The following is a 19,480-nucleotide window of genomic DNA, read 5'->3' on the forward strand; positions in this document are numbered from 1 at the left end:
TGGCCTCATCTCCTCTGGAGACTGCCTCCACAGCCCTCACCATCTTGAGGCCACTTGCACAGATCAAATGTGTCCCCTCACAAACCCTGGGATACTCCCCTTCCCCGGTTTAGCCCTCACCCTGCAGCCTGTTCTCTTGCCTGAGGCCACATCTCCCCGCTTCCCCAAGCAAACCCTAGCCCTCCAACCATTGAAAAGCCAGTCCTGTTTACAGCTGGTCTGGTAAGTAGAGACCTGCCCGTAATGTGGTGCTGCCTGTGAATCCTGCCGCTGGTGACTGTGATGAAGCACTGTAGGCAAACAAACCTCGAAGTCCCGAGCAAAGTGCAGCTCTACAGGTGCACGTTGCTTATGTACAGTGTGAAACACGTTGGCGTGCAATCACGTTGATGTACCTGGATGATCCAGCATGGGGGGATGATTCTGACAAGCAGGGCTTATAATGAGATGCTAAAGTATTGAAATTAGGACCTGAAGGGTCCGGGAGCGGACGGGAAACCATCCCCCGACTGCAATTGGCCCCTGACGTGATTTCACACTGGCTGGCCAATTAACGGCCAGCCAGTGTGAAACACGCTCTGAAAAAGGCTTAGCACCGCCGGTGGGGGCGGGAAGAGGGCGGGCGCCGATGTCACCGGGGGTGCTGACACTGAGCTCCCTGAAGTCAGACAGCTGCCCCAGGGAGCTACAGACCACCAAATAATAAAAGAAAGCACAAAAATGCTGCAAAAAATATCCATGCAGCACAATCAAGCACCTGAAAGCAGACTCATAAAAAAAAGTCCCTCAATATTTATTTTTATTTTCAATCCTAAAGGGAGATTTCACCCTGTCCTTGGTTGAGACTTCATGAAAAATGTGAAGCCTGCCTGGCCGATTGACCCGTTCGCCAACCGTAAGTTTGGACGGGGCATGAAAAATCGTTTACAATTGGGCCGTTAATGAGCTTAATTGCCTGCTTAATTGTTGGTGGGTGCTCTTCCAACTTTTGCACGCGCCTGCCGAGCGAAATATCGCGCTAGTGCGCAATGACATCGGGACGCTCGCCCGAGGTCATCTTGTGCGATTTTAAAATTCTGGCCTAGGTTGCCGATGTGCAGCAGCAGGAAACGTGGCCCGCCATTGATGGGTGGAGCGGATGATCGCAAACTGGTTTCACAACGGCGTGAAACCGATTGTTGGCCTCTGTGGCATATTGTCCCAAACCGCCACCCCCACCGCCCACCTACCATGATGCCCGACGCCAAAAGGGCCAGAAGATCCTGGCCATAGGCTGGGATTTTCCAGCCCTGACCTCTGCTGGGATCTTCCAGTCCCGCCAAAAGTCAATGGACTTGGCCTGTTGCATCCTCGTGGTGGATCCCGCCATGGCGGGGCTGGAAAATCCCAGCCATAGAGATTAAAATGAACCAGAGAAAAGGAAGTCCATGATAAATGTTGGCTTCATAATTCAGTGGAGAAACAAGCCAAAAACAAAAAGTATGGGTGAGAACTGAAACAGGAAATTTGAGGCACAAAGGGAGTATGAGAATAGATAGATTAGTGTGTAACATGAAAGGAAACCCCTAAGTCTTTTGTGAACATAAAATTAGTAAAAAGATATGAAGCATGAGGCTGATTAGGGGCGAAAACAGATTTTCTTATGGAGGCGAGGGCAGGGCTGACATGTTAAATGCATACTTTACATCTGCAATCACTAAATGGCTGAATGCTGCCCATGTCACAGTAAAGGACGAGGTAGTAGAGAAATTGGAAAGGGTAAAAATAGATAAAGAGGAGGTACTTAACTGGTTGGCAGTGCTCGAAATAGAAAAGTCACAAGTCCAGATGGAATGCATTCCAGAGTTACTGAGGCAAGTAAGAACAGCAATTCCAGAGGGGTTGGCCATAATCTTCCAATCTTCCTTGGATAAGGAGGTGCCAGAGGACCGGAGGATTGCGAATGTTATACCTCTATTTAAAACAAGGAAGGAGGATGAACCCAGCAACCACACATCAATCAGCCTGACGTCGATGGTGGGGAAACACTTAGAGGCTAGGGCTTAGAGTTTCTCTATGATTGTGCTATTTCACTGCAGTCCCCCTAATATTGGTATAACTGGCACAAGAAATTCCCAATTCTTAACTGCACATCGCATTTAACAAAACTCAAGTTTCTGTGATCATTTGTGTTAACTTTAAAAACATTGCACTAAAAGCAGACCCTAGCCACAAAACTAGCCCCACCACCAGACTGAATTAAATACCACGTCACTTTCTGTGAATTGGGTTCATTTGCAGGCCTTTGATGATGCTCCAAAAATTATGCTGGACTTAATTAGGGTAACAGTTCTCCATTCGGCATGTTTTGATTTTTTTAAAGGTACACTGAAGAATTATTGTACATCAATCTAACTAGAACATAAGGCGGAATTTTCCATTCCCGTTTGTGGCGGGCAACATGGCGTGCAGGGGTAGAATTAAGCAGGAGGGACAGAAATTGGTTTCATGCTGGTGTGAAATCATAACAGAATCATCCAATCATCCAATGGTGTCTGCCATGGCGGATCGTGAATCCCGCTGGAGGCCGGCGTGAAACCGATTTGCGTGGCACTAAGGAATGTCTTAGTGTGAGTAGGAGAGGAAGGTGTACCGGGGGTGGGGGTTTGGTGTGGGGGGTGGTGGGTGGGTGGTGGTTGCTGAGGTTCGGAATGGGGGCACAAAGGTGTTCCGGGGGTTTGAGGTTGTTGGGGGAGGGGGGGTGCGAAGGTGTCGGGGGTGGGGTAAGGTTGGGAGGGCGTCTGAAGGTGTCAGGTGGGGTGAACGGAGCGGGGAAGGTGTAAGAGAGGAAGAAGGTATAAAGGGGGATGTACAGAGCGGGGAAGGTATAACCGGGGAGTAAGGTTTAAGGGGGGGAGGAAGGTGTAAGCGGAGCGGGGTGGAATGTCCAGGTGAATTTGCAAGGACCGGTCTGTGGAGTCAATGTGAGCCTCCTGGGAAGCGAACTCAGGGTGGGTGTGGTAGGATGGAATGGTGAGTGTGAGAGGGACAGAGGGAGCTGGAAGGGTGAGGGTGCATCGGTACCGGTAGAAGGGGCAGCAAGGGTGGTTAGTGAGCACTCGGAGGCAGACACGGACCCTGGGGGTGGGAAGGAAGTGGTTCGGGACGTCAATGTGGATGGGGATGGGATTTTCAGGAAGGTAGGGAATGTGCACATTCACCGGGACATTTGTGAAGGAGAAGGGTTTGGGCTGTAGGGTAATAATCAGGAGGCGGAAGGTGATGCCAGGGGCTTGACTGTGATATGGGAAAAGACATAGGTGACTGGGGGAGGGGAAAGGACAAGGGAGCTAATCAAGAACTTAATGACTACCATACTGTGCAAACCGAAAGTGAGCGGAGCCTCGTGTTGGACGGGAACAGGTGCTGCATGGGAGTGTGATCAGTGGTTGGGTGGAGATGCAGCTCAGCTCAGATGGACAACTGAAAGTGAACCCCAACAGGCAGCACTGAAAACAGTGAGATGAGTGTAATGGGTGAATGTAATTTTTCATGCCCACGACCACATTTAGTGCAATTCCGGGACGATTCCACCCATAATATTGTATACTTTTTAATATCATTTTCAGGCTTTCAAGATTGGGTTACCTACAGGCGATGGATTGACACCAATTAAACCCATTTTCAGCTGTATTAATCAAACTGTGTCAGGAAGATATATTAATTTTCATAATGTTATTGGAATTTAGTGTAGAGTAATAATAGGGTCTGTGTCTGGCTGTGTGTATATATGTGTCTGTGTGTGTGTGAGACTCAGTTAAATTAAAGGCTGAAGGCTTTGATGTAACAGAAGATAAGCCAGGTTTGAAATGTTAAGTCAGTAAACATGGGGGAGAATTGGCGCACAGCCAATCGCCGCCTGTGATCGGCTACGCGGCGCCATTTTACGTGTCAGGTCAATTAAGGCCCGCCCAGCGTGACGCGCACCCAGAAGCGCTGAGCGCTCCATGTGCAGGCTGGGGGAGTAGACCGAGCCGGGACCTGTGCTCTTTCACATGTGCACGAAAGAGTGCAGAAATCCCCCTGAGGCATGAAACCTACCCTACACCTACAGAACAAATGAAGCACCCAGAGACTTGTTGTACTAAAACACATTTAATGAAATGGTGCCTAGCATACATTCTATAAATTAACATTGATAGGTGTTATCCATCATATCAATAAACAATGAACGTAAAAGTTGGGGGAGCAAATTTTACCTGTAATCAGGCCATGTTGTGATTAAGGTGCTTTAAGTTTGCACTTGCAGCGGCTTTGTCTAGGTGCTCCCCCTTCGCTGGCACTGGCATTGGAGACAACCTGCTCACTCTGCTGTCCTGTTGGCCTTGATGACTTTGGCAGGCGTCCTCTGGCTTGTGAAGCCTGTGCTGGCCCCGCCTGAGAGGGAGCAGCCGGTGCCACAGTTGGCATCTCCCCAGTCGCCACAGCCTCATCGGATACCACGGTCACTGGCAGAGGGGCAGAGGAGTTGCTGCCCTCATCCAGAGCGCCCTGAGAGGAGCCCGCAGAGACGACAGGCAGCTTGTGCGCCAATGTGAGGTCACTCTGGACCTCCCCACACACCATTGATGGATGGGCACCTAGCTGGGATACTGGGTGTCTCATCCATCTCCCACACTGACACTGACCACCTGAGTTCATTGTCAGTGTGAGGGCTTGCAGGTCCACGCTCATCCCCAGGAACCCCTGATTCAGCTCCTGGAGGAGCCTCTCCACAAGAGTCGCCCACTCGCTGACGTGTAAAACACTGCGCAGTGATGTCGGGTGTGCGTCCCGACGTCACCGCGTGTCATTCAGATTTTCAGTTCGGCAGGCACGCACCCGAGTCGGTTGCACGCCGGCCGAACTGTCAAAGGCCTATTAAAGCCATTGAAATATCAATTAAAACAATAAACTGAACTGCCCGTCCAAACTTAAGGTTGGCGGGTAGGCGAAGTGCCCAGGTGGCCTTTGCATTTATCATGGAACCTCATCCACGGGCGGGATGAGGTTTCACGAAGGTATTTAAAGTTTTATTAAAAATTTTAATAACATTCATAGACATGTCCCAGCTCATGTGACACTTTCACATGAGGGGACGTGTCTTAAATTTTTTTTCATTAAAATTTTCAGAACTTAACCTAATCTCCCTGAGGCAGCTCTGTGCCTCAGGGAGATTTCTGCGCTTTTTCGTGTGCATGCGTGAAACAGCGCCATCCCCAACTCAGGCAACCCACCCCGCCCGCACAGGGAGTGCTCAGCGCTTCCAGGTGCGTGTCACACTGGGCGGGCCTTAATTGGTCCGCCCAAGTAAAATGGCGGCGTGCAGCCGATCGTGGGTGGTGATTGGCTGCACACCCGCCCGCGCCTGCTCCCACCCAACCCACCTTATGGGGAGAAAATTCTCCCCAGTGGAAATTTGCATTCAAAGGGGAAAATATGGATAAAAGAGAGAAGGCTGTGTGCAAGGGAGGGAATCCTAAGATCTAACAAGTGTGAAATGCCTCCAGAATCCAAGCTGCTGTCTACAAAGAACTGAAGGCCAGAATTTTCCCATTGGCGATTTGGGGGCGGGGCCTGCTTGTCGACTGGAAAATGACACGGAATGACATTGGAAGGAACCCCCGATGTCATCCCGGTCCCTTTAAATTTTCAGGAAGGCGGGCAGATAACGAAATCAGCTGTCTGCCCGCCGTCCTGTCAATGGCCAATTGAGGCCATTGACAGGGTAATTAAAGTAATTAAAGGCCCTGCCCGTCCAACCTTAAGGCTGGCGGGCAAGCCAGGAGCCCCAGCGGGCTTGTGATAATACATGAAACCTCATCCACTGGCAAGATGAAGTTTCATGTTCCTTTTTAAAAACTTTAATAAATGTAATGTGATATTTATTAACATGTCCCATCTCGTGTGACATTGTCACATGAGGGGGACATGTTAATAATATTTTTATTTTTCTATTTTTTAAGTTTTGTACACTGTCACTAATCTTCCTGAGATAGCACTTAGTCTCAGGGAACAGCGCACTCTTTCGCACACATGCGCGAAAGAGCGCACTTTGACAGTTGGGGATTCCCTCCCCCCCTGCACAGGAAGTGCTATGCGCTTCCTGTCAGGCAGGCCGCTGGGTGGGCCTTAATTGGCCCGCCCACTCAAAATGGCGCCAAGCCGGTGGGGCCCACACGCCCACCAAGGGCAAAATTCTGCCCGAAGTTAAGTAAACTTACTTTGAGTTGGATTTTTCAGGATATCGTGTTTCTTTGCCTGGGTCTTTAAAATCTATGTGTCTTACTGTTGCCTTAATGGAAGTGTAACTGGGAGTTAGATTAACTAGGGGATTTAGAAGTTATCATAGTAATGTATGTACTTAAAATAATTTATTCTATTAATAAAGGTTTAATTTTATTTTGTAAGAAACCTAGAAGGCTTGGTGGTCTTATTACTACTGAATTCAAGGCATGCATCTCAAAATTTATACAAATTGCAAAATAGTTGTGGCTGTTGCTTTAAGTCTCCCTTTGGGATTTGAGCAGCTCAGCATTTACCACCAGCTGTATCATATCAGGTTGATGCTGTGTATATGCATTTCAAAAGGCATTTGATAAAGTACTACATATTAGACTTGTTAGCAAAATTAAAATCCCTGTGATTAAAAATGATTACAAGGGGGATAGAATATAAAAATAGGGAAGCCTTGCTACAGGGAATCGGTGAGACTGGGCTGAGGCCTGGTTTCTCATCTTTGAGACAGGAACCGTGAGTCGAGCCATTTCCAATGTTGTGATCCCACCTTTAGCCTAGCAGTGCCCACCCACGGCATTTTCCTTGTAGGGTAGCAGGGATGGACTGGATTTGTGGCCACTGCCCCCAGGAAGCAGGCCTGAAACGGGAATGGAGTTAGGTGGATGCTGAGGCCAGCAGGGTTGAAGGCCCTTCTCTGTTCATTGGGACATTGGCACAGTTCTGCCGATGAATATTAGGCACTCTAGTCCTCAACTCAACCACTCCCATGCCCCATCCATACTCTCAAGTCCTCTCCAAGCCCGCTATACATCCTCCAAGACCTCTCTTATCTCCCATGCTCTCACGCCCTCTTCATAACTTCTCATCCAGTATCCACTATGAGCAGAACTCATGAACCCTATAATAATACTGGGAAGTCTTTGAAATGGTCATGAAAATGGTCAAAATAAACAAACATTCATTCACACTTCCCTGGAAAAAAACCTAATTCTATTAAATATTCATAAAACTATCAAAATAAGCAGGCATTCAAAAACCACTAGAATTTTACATTGTTTGAGCGGGTACGCGCCCAACCCGACAGAACATGAAACCATGCAAGAAGGCGTTGGGCCATTATTCTCTCTGCAGCTCATAAAACTGTTAGGCCTGAACCTTGCGCTTATCGGAAGCATGCAATCGGCGGGCCCGGAAGCATACGTGAAATGTGGTTCCAGCCGCGATTGGCCCCTAAATGCAATTTCACACTGATTGGCCAATTAACAGGCTTGGCGCTGCTGGGCAGTGACAGGAAGAGAGCTGGCAGAGAGAAAGGTGAGGGTGCGAATGAGCGCTTCTGACGAGCTCCCTGAAGGCAGACAGCTGCTGTGGAGCTGCCTCAGGGAACTGCAGACCTGTAGAGATTAAATAAGAAGAAAAAACGCAGCAAACTGTGTCTGTGCAGCACATTCAAGCACCTGACAGCAGAACTCAAAAAACTCAATCAGCAGACATCTGTTTTTATTATATTTCTCCCAGACATTTCATTCCTGCCCTGTTATAGCAAAAACGTGAAGCCCGCCAGGCCGATTGACCATCCGCCAACCATAAAGTGGATGGCCCACGTAAAATCACTTTCAATTGACTCCTTAATGGGCTTAATTGCCCACTTAATTGTTGGCAGGTGCGCTTCTGACTGCCGCTTGCGCCTGCCGAGCAAAACTTCACGCAAGTGCGCGATGACTTTGGGACATGCGCCCGGCATATTCTCAGGTGATTTCATGCTCTGTCGGGTCGCGTGCGCGCCCACTCAAATGACATAAAATTCTGGTGTTAATCACACAAAGCTCAAAGTCCCCTTCACGGCTATGTACACAACCCCTACAGAGCTGAATAGATGGGCAGAATTTAATACCTCCTCCCATGGTGAGTTTGATGGCAGGGACATTTAATCAGGTGGGAGGTGAAGGGTGAGGACTCTGCCACCTTCCCGCCACTGCCCTGATTAAATCTAGGGCTGCCTCACCTTTGCCTATTTCCATGGTGATCCTAGGCCTCGGGTGGGTCTAGTACTGGCAGCAGCCATGCCTCCCCAGTGGCGTTGCTGATCAATGAAGAGGTGCCGGCTCCTGATTGGCCTACAGTTCTCAGTAGGTGGGCCTTCTGCCCCCAGGGGGCTTTGATCCTGGGGAAGACCTTAAGTTGCCTAGTTAAGTACCTGACCGGCACTTAATGCTGCGTGCCTTTCCCAAAGGTGATGATGCAGGGGTCTCACTGGCTCTCCAGCCAACGGGTGAGACCCTCACCGCCTCCATTAAATGCCACCCCATTAATGGGTTTTGGAGCTCAATCAAGTATTCATAATGGGATTCCATTGCACAATTGTATCGATCAAGGCTCTAGAGTTGAATACATTGAAACCTTTGAAGTAGGCCAGACAGATGGCTATCTGGCACACCAGATGGATGACTTCTTTGATTGGCTGGTCATTTAAATGGTTACTTATGTATTAAGGACAAAGGCCTATCAACAATCAATGCATTAAAAACATATTTAACTTATTGTACAGCATCAGTTATGACTGTTGAAATTGGCAAGACCTGTCAAGTTGGCAAGACCGTACCTGTCAAAGGTTCCCGACTCCACAACAGGCTTCCCCCAAGGTTCATGACTCCTCTGAGGTGCTGTGAACCATATCTCCCAACAAAACAGACCAGACTTCATGAAAATAGTGGGTGAGGGTGGGGGGTTGGTGGTTTAAAATGTTCACCCCTGTGATAGAGCAGGCAAGGGTGGGAGTGCTAAGTATGGGCTCGCTACCTGTACCCTTATCCTGGGTTTATAAAAATCCCTCAGGAATGGAGGTGGAAATCGTGGAATTTGGTCCTGTCTGCCATTTTTAAATCCCCCTCACCTCCATTCCAACATGGAGGCATGAAAATTCAGCCACTGTAGTACTATGTACAGTTTTGGTCTCCTTATTTAAGGAGGATATATTTGCATTGGATGCAGTTCAGAGAAGGTTTACTAGGCTGATTCCAAGGATGAAAGAGTTGCCTTACGAGGAAAGGTTGTGCAGGTTGGGCCTATACTCCTTGGAGTTTAGAAGAATGAGAGATGATCTTATTGAAACATATAAGATCCTGAGGGGGCTTGACAAGGTTGATTCTGAAATGATATTTCTCCTCGTGAGGAGATCTAGAATTAGGGGCACAGTTTAAAAATAAGGGGTCTCCCATATGAGGTGATAAGGAATTTATTTTCTCAAAGGGTCGTTTGTCTTCGGAATTCTCTTCCCCAGACAGCAGTGGGGGCTGGTTCATTGAATATATTCAAGGCTGAGTGAAACAGATTTTTGATTTACAAGGAGTCAGGGGTGGGTAGCAGGAAAGTGGAGTTAAGACCACAATCAGATCAGCCATGGTATTATTGGGCAGAGCAGGCTTATGATCTTAGAACAATGGATGTGTGGATATAAAATTAGCTAATGGACAGGAAGCAGAGAGTGTGGTGAACATTTGTTTTTCAAACTGGAGGGAAGAGTGCAGCGCTGCCCTCAGGGTTGTTGGGACCGCTGCTCCTTTCAATATATATTGATGACCAGCACTTGTATATACAGGGTATGATTTCAAAGTTTGCAGATGACACAGTACTCAGAAGTATAGTTAGCAATGAGTAGGATAACAACAGATTTTAGGAGGACATAGGCTGGTGAAATGAAGACACAAGCCAGATGAAATTTAATGCAGAGAAGTACAAATTGATCTATTTTAGTAGAAAGAATGAGAAAAGGCAATATGAGCTACATGGTAACGATTTTAATGGAGGTAGAGGAACAGAGAGACCTGGGGATGTATAGATACTGTATATATCTATATGTCTGAAGGACAAGTTGAGGAGGCTGTTAAAATGGCACACAATATCCTTGGCCTTATAATTAGATGCATAGAGTACAAAATCAAACAAATTCTGCTGAACATTTATAAAATGCTGATTAGGCCCCAGCTGGAGCATTGTGGTCAATTCTGGACGACACACTTTACAAGGGATTTCAATGCTTTAGAAAAAGTAAAGAGAGATTTATTAGAATGGTACCAAGAATGAATTACTTCAGTTGTGTGAAGGGGCTAGAAAAACTGCAGCCATCTCCTTAAAGTAGAGAAGTTTAAGGGGAGACTTGATAGAGGTGTTCTAAGTCTTGAAAGCTTTAAAACGGTAAATAGGAGAAATTATCTCTCGTGGTAGAGGGGTCAGTAACCAGAGGAAACAGATTTAAAGTCAACCCTGGTCTTCCCAGAGTGGCCTCCAACCTCATAATCACCCAACCCTGCACAGCCCATTCCTACCTCCTTTCCAAGACCCAAAATCAAGTCTGCCCTGGTAGACCTACCGTGTTAGCCTTTTCTTGCCCAGCTGAACAGATTTCATCCTATCTCGATTCTATTTTTTTTCACTTTGTCCAGTCTCTTCTCACTTACACCTGTGACATCACTGATGCCCTCTACCACTTTAATATTTTCCAGTTTTGAGGCCTTAACTGTCTCCTTTTCACCATGGACGTCCAATCTCTCGACGCCTCCACCATCCACCTGGATGATATGAGAGCTCTCAGTTTTTTACTTAAACAGAGGCCCAAACGGTCCTTAACCACCACCACTCTGCCTTCACCTGACAGAAGGCGTTCTCATATTGAAAAACATTTTCTTTGACGCCACTCTCTTCCTCGAAATAAGAGGTGTTTCTATGAGACCATGGGTCCTAGCAATGCCTACCTTTTCTGTGTGATGTGTGGAACATTTTTTGTTCCAGTCCTGCTCATGTTCCATCCCTCACCTCCTTTTCCTGGTACATTGATGATTGTATTAGTGCTATTTCCTACTCTTGCCCTGAACTGGAAAACATTTATTAACTTTACTTCCAATTTTCACCCTTATGGTCCTTTTCCAACTTCTCCCTTCACATTCCTCAATTTATCTATCTCCATTTCTGAGGGATATCACCTGTCATTTTAATTTTCTGCCCCGCTCCCACTTCAATCTCTCTGTCCTCGGCCTCCAAACTGTTGCAATGAAGCTCAGGAGAAGCACAAGGAACAGCATCCCATATTTCAGTTAGCCACTTTTACAGTTTTCCAAACTCAAAATCGAGTTCAACAAATTCTGATCATAACCTCTGCCTCCTTTTTTTGGTTTTGCTGTGTTTTTTTTCTTTTCTTTTGTTTTTGAACAGTAGTTATTGATGATGATTCTGAGTTTTCCATTTTCACCTTGTCTGGACCCGTCTTTTGTTTCTTTACTTGTCCCATCACCGCCCAATTTTGCCTAGCACAATCGTGCCTTTAGACATTTAATCACTCCTGCCCTCCACCTTATCACTGACTGTGATGACTGTCACTTCAAGATCAGTTCAACTGAGTAGGGGTCAGTTCAACCAACGTGTGGCTAGTGCACGGGGAAAAATTCTAAGGAGGGGTTCCGTAGGAAAGAAGATGGCTGTATGAAGGGCTGGCTAGATGCAAGCAGCCATGGAAGCTCTTGTAAAAATAAAGTTTGTTTTGTTTGACTAAGAAGCCTTCCAGACCGTGTTTCTACGCTGACCTTCCGTTTTGTTTTCCACACCCCCTTCCATTCCTCTATACTAGCTTGAAACCTGCAACATTTCTAACTTTTCCCAGTTCTGACTAAAGGTCATTGACCTGAAATGTCAGCTTTGTTTCTCTCCCCACAGATGCTGCTTGACCTGCTGAGTACTTTTATCATTTTCTGTTTCCAATTCAGATTTAAGTTAATTGGCAAAAGAACCGGGGCAATATGAAGAAGAAGAAAATGTATCCAGTTGTATTCATCTAGAATGCACCGCATGAAAAGTTGGAGGAAGCAGATTCAATAATAAGTTTCAAAAGGAAATTGTATAATACAATAAAATATGTAAGGCTATGATGAAGGAACAGGATTGTGGAACTAATTGGAGAGTTCTCTCAAAGACCTGGCATCAACACAATGGGCTGAATGGCCTCCTGTGTTACACCATTCTATGATTCTATGGCATACTATATATATATATATATATATATGAGAGAGAGAGAGAGAACAAGAGATAGCCATACACAAGAGCAATAATTAATTTTGGTGATTTATAGCCATTAATTAAAATGTGTATGTGAAAGTGCTTTGAGACCTTCCTATAAAACAGGAAAATAAAATAATGGGCAGAATTTTCTCCCCATTGGGGAGTGAAGTTGAAGAGCGGGCGTGCAGAGGTGCGCCTCCGATTGGTACCGCCAATTGGGGGCGTGCCGCCATTTTACATGGGCGGGCCAATTAAGGCCTGCCCAGTGTGACGTCCACACGGAAGCGCTATGTGCTCCCTGTGCGGGCAGCGGGAGGGATTCCTAAATCTGAGAGTGCGCTCTTTCGCGCATGCGCACGAAAGAGCGCACTCATCTCCCTGAGGCTAAGTGCTACCTCAGGGAGATTGTCTCTACTGTCAAAAACATTAAAAATAGAAAAAAAAAAATTCCCTGAAATGTCCCCTCATGTGACACTGTCACATGAGTTGGGAGATGTCCATAATTTTTAAAGACACTTTAATTAAATTTTTAAAAACTGACATGAAACATCATCCTGCCCATGGATGAGGTTTCATGCTTTTTCTAATGCTCGCCAGGGTTCCTGGCCTGCCCGCCAACCTTAAGGTTGGACGGGCAGATCCATTAATTACTTAAATGACTGCTGACAGGTAGGTGGGCGCACAGCTGATTTCGCTGAGCCCCCGCCTATCTGAAAATTTAAGTGGGGCGCGGTGACGTCTGGAATTCCGCCCGATGTCACCACGCGTCATTTTATTCGTTGGCAAGCCCCCTGCTCGCTGACGGGAAAATCCTGGCCAATGTTGCTCCAACAAAATTACATGATTTCATCCTGGTGACGTCCCAGCAGTGGCTGGACCTGTGGAACTGCACCCACCAACTGTCACCTCTTTTTGGAAGCAAAATTGGAGAGAATAACTTGGTGAAGAGGAAATTTTAAAAAAATAGGCTCTACAATTTAAATCCATAATTTAGCTATCCTAATAATCTTAAATCATGAAACAGAACATTTTGAATTTTGTTAAACTTACTATTCTGTCGAGTGATTGCCAATCAATCTGCAACTGATCAACTTCACTGACCGTTTAATCACTACAAACTAAATCAATATTACAACCATTAAAACACTGGAATTGATGATCATTTTAGTTACATTAGATTAAATAACATTTTGTATCTTGTGGAAGTGATTGTTATGTTGAACTTTTTTTATTATTTTCTATTGTATAATAAATTTTCATAAATTTGGTGCTGAGATATGATGGCATCTGAATCTCTCATAAAGTTGTAAACTAAGTTACCAACAGTTACCATTTAAGAAACACCATCAGTATGAAAAATATCCCATTTTACCATTACAACAGTGATCACAATTCATAAGTACTTAATTGGCTGTAAAGTGCATTGGAACTTCCTGAGGTTGCTATATACTGGCAAGACGAAAATAGTCACTTTACAAATGCTAACAGGAGTTTGGGAGGAGGGTTAAGATGAAATACTTTGAGAAGAGAGCTTCAGAGTGATGGCGTATGAAGACTGAAGAGTCTCCTATTGATTGGAAGGAGGTGGGGGAATGCACAGAAGGTCGAATCTGCAACAGAAGTGTCTGGGAACTGGAACATGGACCTGAAATTCCTCGGAATGGCAATCAATATTGGATTGCCACTCTATTTCCAGTTTCTTTCCTGTTTTGTTTCCCCCAGTCTGTCTTGCCCGATCTTCCGACTCAGGCCAGGTGAGATCCAGGCATAGCAGCCCATCCCCGTGACCTAGTGTCGAAGTGCAGGAGAGTCGAAGGGAAAGAGGCCACATCACCTTTTTTATGGCACCAGCTGCCTTAAACCAGGTAAATTTAAAGGTCCAATGAAATTTAAAGGTCCTTGACAGGCAAGGGAAAGGTAATTGTCTCAGGTAAGTGGATAGGATTTGGGGTTGGGGCGGATTGGAGTCGGGGGTGGGGGAATCAAAGGTCTGTGTTGGATTGGAAGTCAGGGAGTCAGGGGTCGAGGGGATCCAGCATCTGGGGGGGGGCATCTGGAAGCTGGGGAGGATTCGGAAGCTGGGGTGTCGGACCTCGGGGGAGAGGATCAGGCCTCGGTGGGGGGGAATGATCGGACCTTGGGGGTGTTGGGTCGGGCCTCAGTGGGGGAGGATCAGGCCTCGGGAGGGGGTGGGGATGAACCTCAGGGGAAGGGGAGACAGGTGTCTGGTCCCGGGGCTTCGGGTATCAGGTCTCAGGAGTGGCGGGTCGGGCCTTGGACAAAGGGGTGGGCTGGACCTCGAGTCAGTCCCGGTCGGGTCTGGCGGTGGGGGGCAGGGGAGCGCAGTGTAGGTGTGAGTCAGGCCTGCCAGTGTGGGGGGAGGATTCCCAAGTGGGTGGGGCGAATCCTTTGTGGGGGCGTAGTCAGGGTTGGGGGGACCACACTTGGGGGGTACGGAGTCTCATTGGGGTGGGGCTGGGAGTGGGGGGAGTCCCCTTGGGGTTTGGGAGTGTGGGGGGAGTAAAGTGCCGGGGTTGGTCTGGATCTGTACAATAGATACCCAGAAGTTAGAAGTGGTTTTAATTCTTCTCACATTTTTGGTGTAACTATTGATGTAATCCAGTCGGAACCATCCAAAGTTTGTGGTTTAAATTGCATTTTCGGATGGTTCCCCCGGTGCAGGGAAATTGCCCAGGGGAGGTTTTCACTTCTCGGCAATTACTGTGCAAACCTTACCTGGGAAGTTACTAAGGGGATTCCCCAATGCTTCTTTGGGTCACCACCTCCCACTGCCACCTCCCACTGCCACCCCCCACCACCCCGCACCCCACGCCCCCCCACCCCACCCCCCCCACCCCACCCCCAACACTCCGATGCTGTGGAGTTCGGAGGTTAAGGCCCATGTTGTTGGATAAGTTGCAGAAGTCATGCAGGGCAAGGCCATAAAGGGGTTTGTAAGCAAGAATGATAATTTTTAAATTAATGTGCTGACAGTAGAGTTCCAGTTGAACTTATCTTCGGAAGTTTCATCATGTGATTGCTCGCTTCTAATCACCCCCAACTCCTGCTTCCACTGTTGGCCAGACAACACCTCCATTCTTGTGAGGCAGGACGATCTTCCCAGGTCAATTAGGAAGTCAACAAACTTTTCATTGTCTGATCATGTGATTCTTGACTGGCAGTCAAACAGGCTTTCTTTCCTTCAATATTTTTATAACTACTAAATGAAAATGTTCAAAAAAATTGAGAAGAAAAGACCATTTTTTAAATGTCCCTGACATTTTACTCACAGTAAAATGGTGTCCTACAGGTTCATCTTTAATTCACAAAAACTGCAGGAAAATTTCCAGCCCCCCACCCCCCGGTTACTGTAGTAATTGTAAATTAAACCTTTCATATTGTTATGGGGATCATGAGACTGTACAGACAAATCAGCCCTAAGCGCAGGTCATCTTAGGGGCAGAGCTTTTTAGCCTTGGTCCCGGAACAAACATATAGCTTCATCAGGCGCTCTGTAAGTAAAGTTTACTGTTTCTTACAAGAAACCTGCCCTGCACTCCAATTTTATTATAATTGGCGATGAGGATAAATAGCTCCAATGCAGCACCTTGCCTCTTGAATGTGAGTATTTCGATTTTCAAAGGAAGAAAAAAAGTATACTCACCAGCAATGGCTCTCTTCGGCAGAATTAACCCCTACGGCTCATCCAGCAAGGACTGGAATCAGTACATAGAGCACCTAAGTTTCTACTTTGTAGCTAACAAAATAAAGGCAGAAGAGAAACAGAAGGCAATTCTCCTAAATGTATGCTGGAGCAAAACGTATAACCTAATCCGGAGCTCGACGGCTCAGAGCATGCCAAATTCCAGATCCTCCACCAAGCTGGTAGACCTCATGAAGGCACATTTTCAGCCTAAACCATCGGTGATCATGCATACATTCAAGTTCAACTCTAGAATAAGCGCCCCTGGTGAGTACATCACACAGTTAAAACAGTTAGCGGAGCACTGTGACTTCGGAGATACTCTAAATGACATGTTGCGAGATCGTTTGGTTGCGGCGTACACTACGACGCCATTCAGTGCCGTCTGCTTGCAGAAGTTGACGTAGACCTGAAGCATGCCATGGAGATAGCACTAGCAATGCAGAGTGCTGAGAGGGACTCGTAGGCTTTGAAGAGTTTGTAACAAGGTGCCGTTCTTTAATTAGGGCAGAACCTGCCATCGGGTGTGGCGCGAAGACCAGGGAGGCTACCGCAAAGTGGGCTATGGTCCTTACCACTAGAAAAAAAAGTACTGAAAGCAGCTCACCAGTAATTCAGAAATTAGGGTGTTACCAATTTAGGGGTAATCATATGCATGCAATCTGCAGATTTAAAGAGGCAGAATGCCACTACTGTCACAAAAAAGGGCATGTTGTAAAACAGTGCAGGGTGAGATCAAGACAGCTATTCAGACAGCAGGCCAATCTGAATGAAGTGCACAATATAAATGAACCAGAAGTTGCTGATCCTGATATTTATTCCCTACACATTCTGAAGGCCAGGAAAACTGAACCAATCATTGTTACCCTTCAAGTAAATGGAAAGCTTCTGGTCATGGAGATTGACACAGGAGCATTGACCAGAGTGGTGGGAGAAAACATCTTTAAATACCTCACAGAAGTTACCCGGCCATTGAGTTTTGAGCAAACCACTGCTCAGCTTAAAATGTTTGCTGGAGAGGCAATACAGGTGAAAAGCATCACCTCTGTACCTGTTTCCTACAGGCAACAGACAGCCCAGCTGCAAGTAATTGTTTTAACAGGTGAAAGTCCTCACCTTCTTGGTCGTGATTGGTTGAAAGAAATTAAACTCAACTGATCAGAAATTTTTCAAGTCAGAACAGGAGGAATTCCTGAGCTGTTAAAAAAAAGTATGGCAGAGTATTCCGAGATGAGTTGGGCAAAATAAAAGGTCTACAAGCTCAAATATACGTGGACTCTGAAGTAACACCCCGTTTTTTTAAGGCAAGGCCTGTGCCTTATGTCCTAAAGGAGAAGGTGGATGCGAAATTATGCAGTTTGGACAAGTTAAGAATAATCCAGCCAGTCCAATTTTCAGAATAGGCAGCACCCATAATTCCTTAATAAAACCATTCACATCTGTGGAGATTATAAAATAATGGTGCACATGGCTGTGAAATTAGACAAATACCAATCCCAAGGATTGAAGATCTGTTTGCTAAACTTGTAGGAGGAAGATCCTGCACTAAACTAAACATGGACATAAGCCATGCACATCAAGAGCTGGAGCTGGACAACACATCAAAAATTTATGTCACCATAAACACACACAAGGGTCTGTACCAATATACATGCCTTCGGTGTGTCATCTGCCTGTGTGATTTTCCAAAGAACCATAGAAAGTTTACTACAATGACTTCCTCAATCAATAATGTGCCTGGATGATGTCCTGATCACAGGGTCAACAGAAGCAGAACGTTTGGCCAACCTAGAAGAGGTTTTAAGGAGATTTTTGGAGGCTGGTATATGATTGAAAAAAGAGAAGTGTACTTTCCTTGTGACTGAAGTCACTTATTTGGGTCATTGAGCGGATCCCCAAGTGCATCCAGTAGAGGAGAAAGTCAGGGCAATCAAAGAAACAACCTCTCCAGTAATGTCATGGAGCTCAATTCTTTTTTGGGCATGGTAAACTATTATGGTCGATTCTTGCCTAATCTATCTACAGTGTTAGCCCCTTTACACTCATTATTAAAGAAGAACCACAGATGGTCATGGAAGGCACAGCAAGAGGAAGTCTTCATAAAAGTCAAGAAGCTTTTACACTTGTGTCTGTTAGTACACTGTGACTCGTCTAAGGAATTAATTCTCACTTGTGATGCATCTCCCTACGGAGTGGGAGCAGTATTGTCACACAAGATGGAGGATGGATCAGAAAGACCAATAGGATATGTATCCAGAGCCCTTTGTGCAGCCGAGAAAGGCTACTCATGAATTGAAAATGAAGGCTTATCTATCGTAAAGAAGTTCCATCAATATCTGCACGGTTGACACTTCACCATAATGTCAGATCACAAGCCACTGTTGGGTTTGTTTAGTGAAGATAAAGCAATCCCACCATTAGCCTCTGCTAGAATTCAAAGATAGGTTTTAATTTGTTGGTATACAAGTACACTTTTATGCACCGTCCGGGTGTGCATATAACAAATGCAGATGCCCTCAGTTGTCTTCCTTTGCCTGATAGTATTACACATACTCCAGCGCCTCAAGAGGTAGTACTCGTGTTAAATTTCCTGGACTCCTCACCAGTTTGTGCGAAGCAGATAAAGAATTGGACAAACTGGTATCCAATTTTATCAAGGGTCTGTGAACAGGTATTGCAAGGATGGTCAAATGCACAAGACTCTGAAGAATTAAAACCATCCTATGCCCGTAAATCTGAACTGAGTCATCAAGATGATATCTTGTTATGGGGAACAAGAGTCATCATCCCTGTGCAAGGAAGAGAACCATTATTGACAGAGCTTCACAGTGTGTATTTTGAAAATGAAGATGCTCGCACAAAGTTATATCTGGTGGCCAGTGATATAGAAAAAATGGTTAAACACTGTCTCCAGTGTCAGCAACATCAGAAGTTGCCTGTTTCAGCTCTATTGCATTAGTGGGAGTGGCCTGGTCAACCCTGGTTTAGACTGCATATAGACTATGTAGGTCCATTTCTAGGTACCATGTTTCTAGTGATCGTCAACACACATTCAAAGTGGATGGATGTGTATGAAGTGAGATCACCTACATCGTGTGCAACTATTGAAAAGCTGCGCCGATGTCTTAGTGTACATGGCTGAGCAGATGTTATTGTGTCAGATAATGGTACTGCTTTCACTGGTACTGACTTCCAAAGATTTGTGAACCTAAATGGGATTAAGCACGTCAGAACAGCACCATATCACCTCTCATCCAATGGATTAGCAGAAAGACCAGTACAAACCTTTAAAACTGGCATAAAAAAACTATCCAAGGCAACATTGTTAGAAACATGGGCCAGAATCTTCTGTTCGGTGAGTGGGGGTGGGCCCCACTTGCTGACACATAAAATGATGCACGGTGACTTTGGACGTGCGTCCTGATGTCACCGCGCGTCATTCAGATCCTCAGTTCGGCGGGCGCGCAGCGG

The 19,480-nt window shown here is 46.0% G+C and overlaps 1 long non-coding RNA gene across 1 annotated transcript in view; it reads left to right on the plus strand.

The window, feature by feature from the left end:
- The window catches only part of LOC144678851 (uncharacterized), a 205,425-nt gene extending 193,251 nt beyond the window's left edge, over positions 1–12,174 (plus strand). The window contains exon 3 of the long non-coding RNA XR_013576198.1: positions 12,015–12,174. This is a non-coding gene — a long non-coding RNA (uncharacterized LOC144678851). The remainder of the gene's footprint in view (positions 1–12,014) is intronic.
- The last annotated feature ends 7,306 nt before the right edge of the window (positions 12,175–19,480 follow it).

This window comes from Cetorhinus maximus, chromosome 3, assembly GCF_964194155.1.
Source record: "Cetorhinus maximus chromosome 3, sCetMax3.hap1.1, whole genome shotgun sequence".
Classification (NCBI taxonomy): domain Eukaryota; kingdom Metazoa; phylum Chordata; class Chondrichthyes; order Lamniformes; family Cetorhinidae; genus Cetorhinus; species Cetorhinus maximus.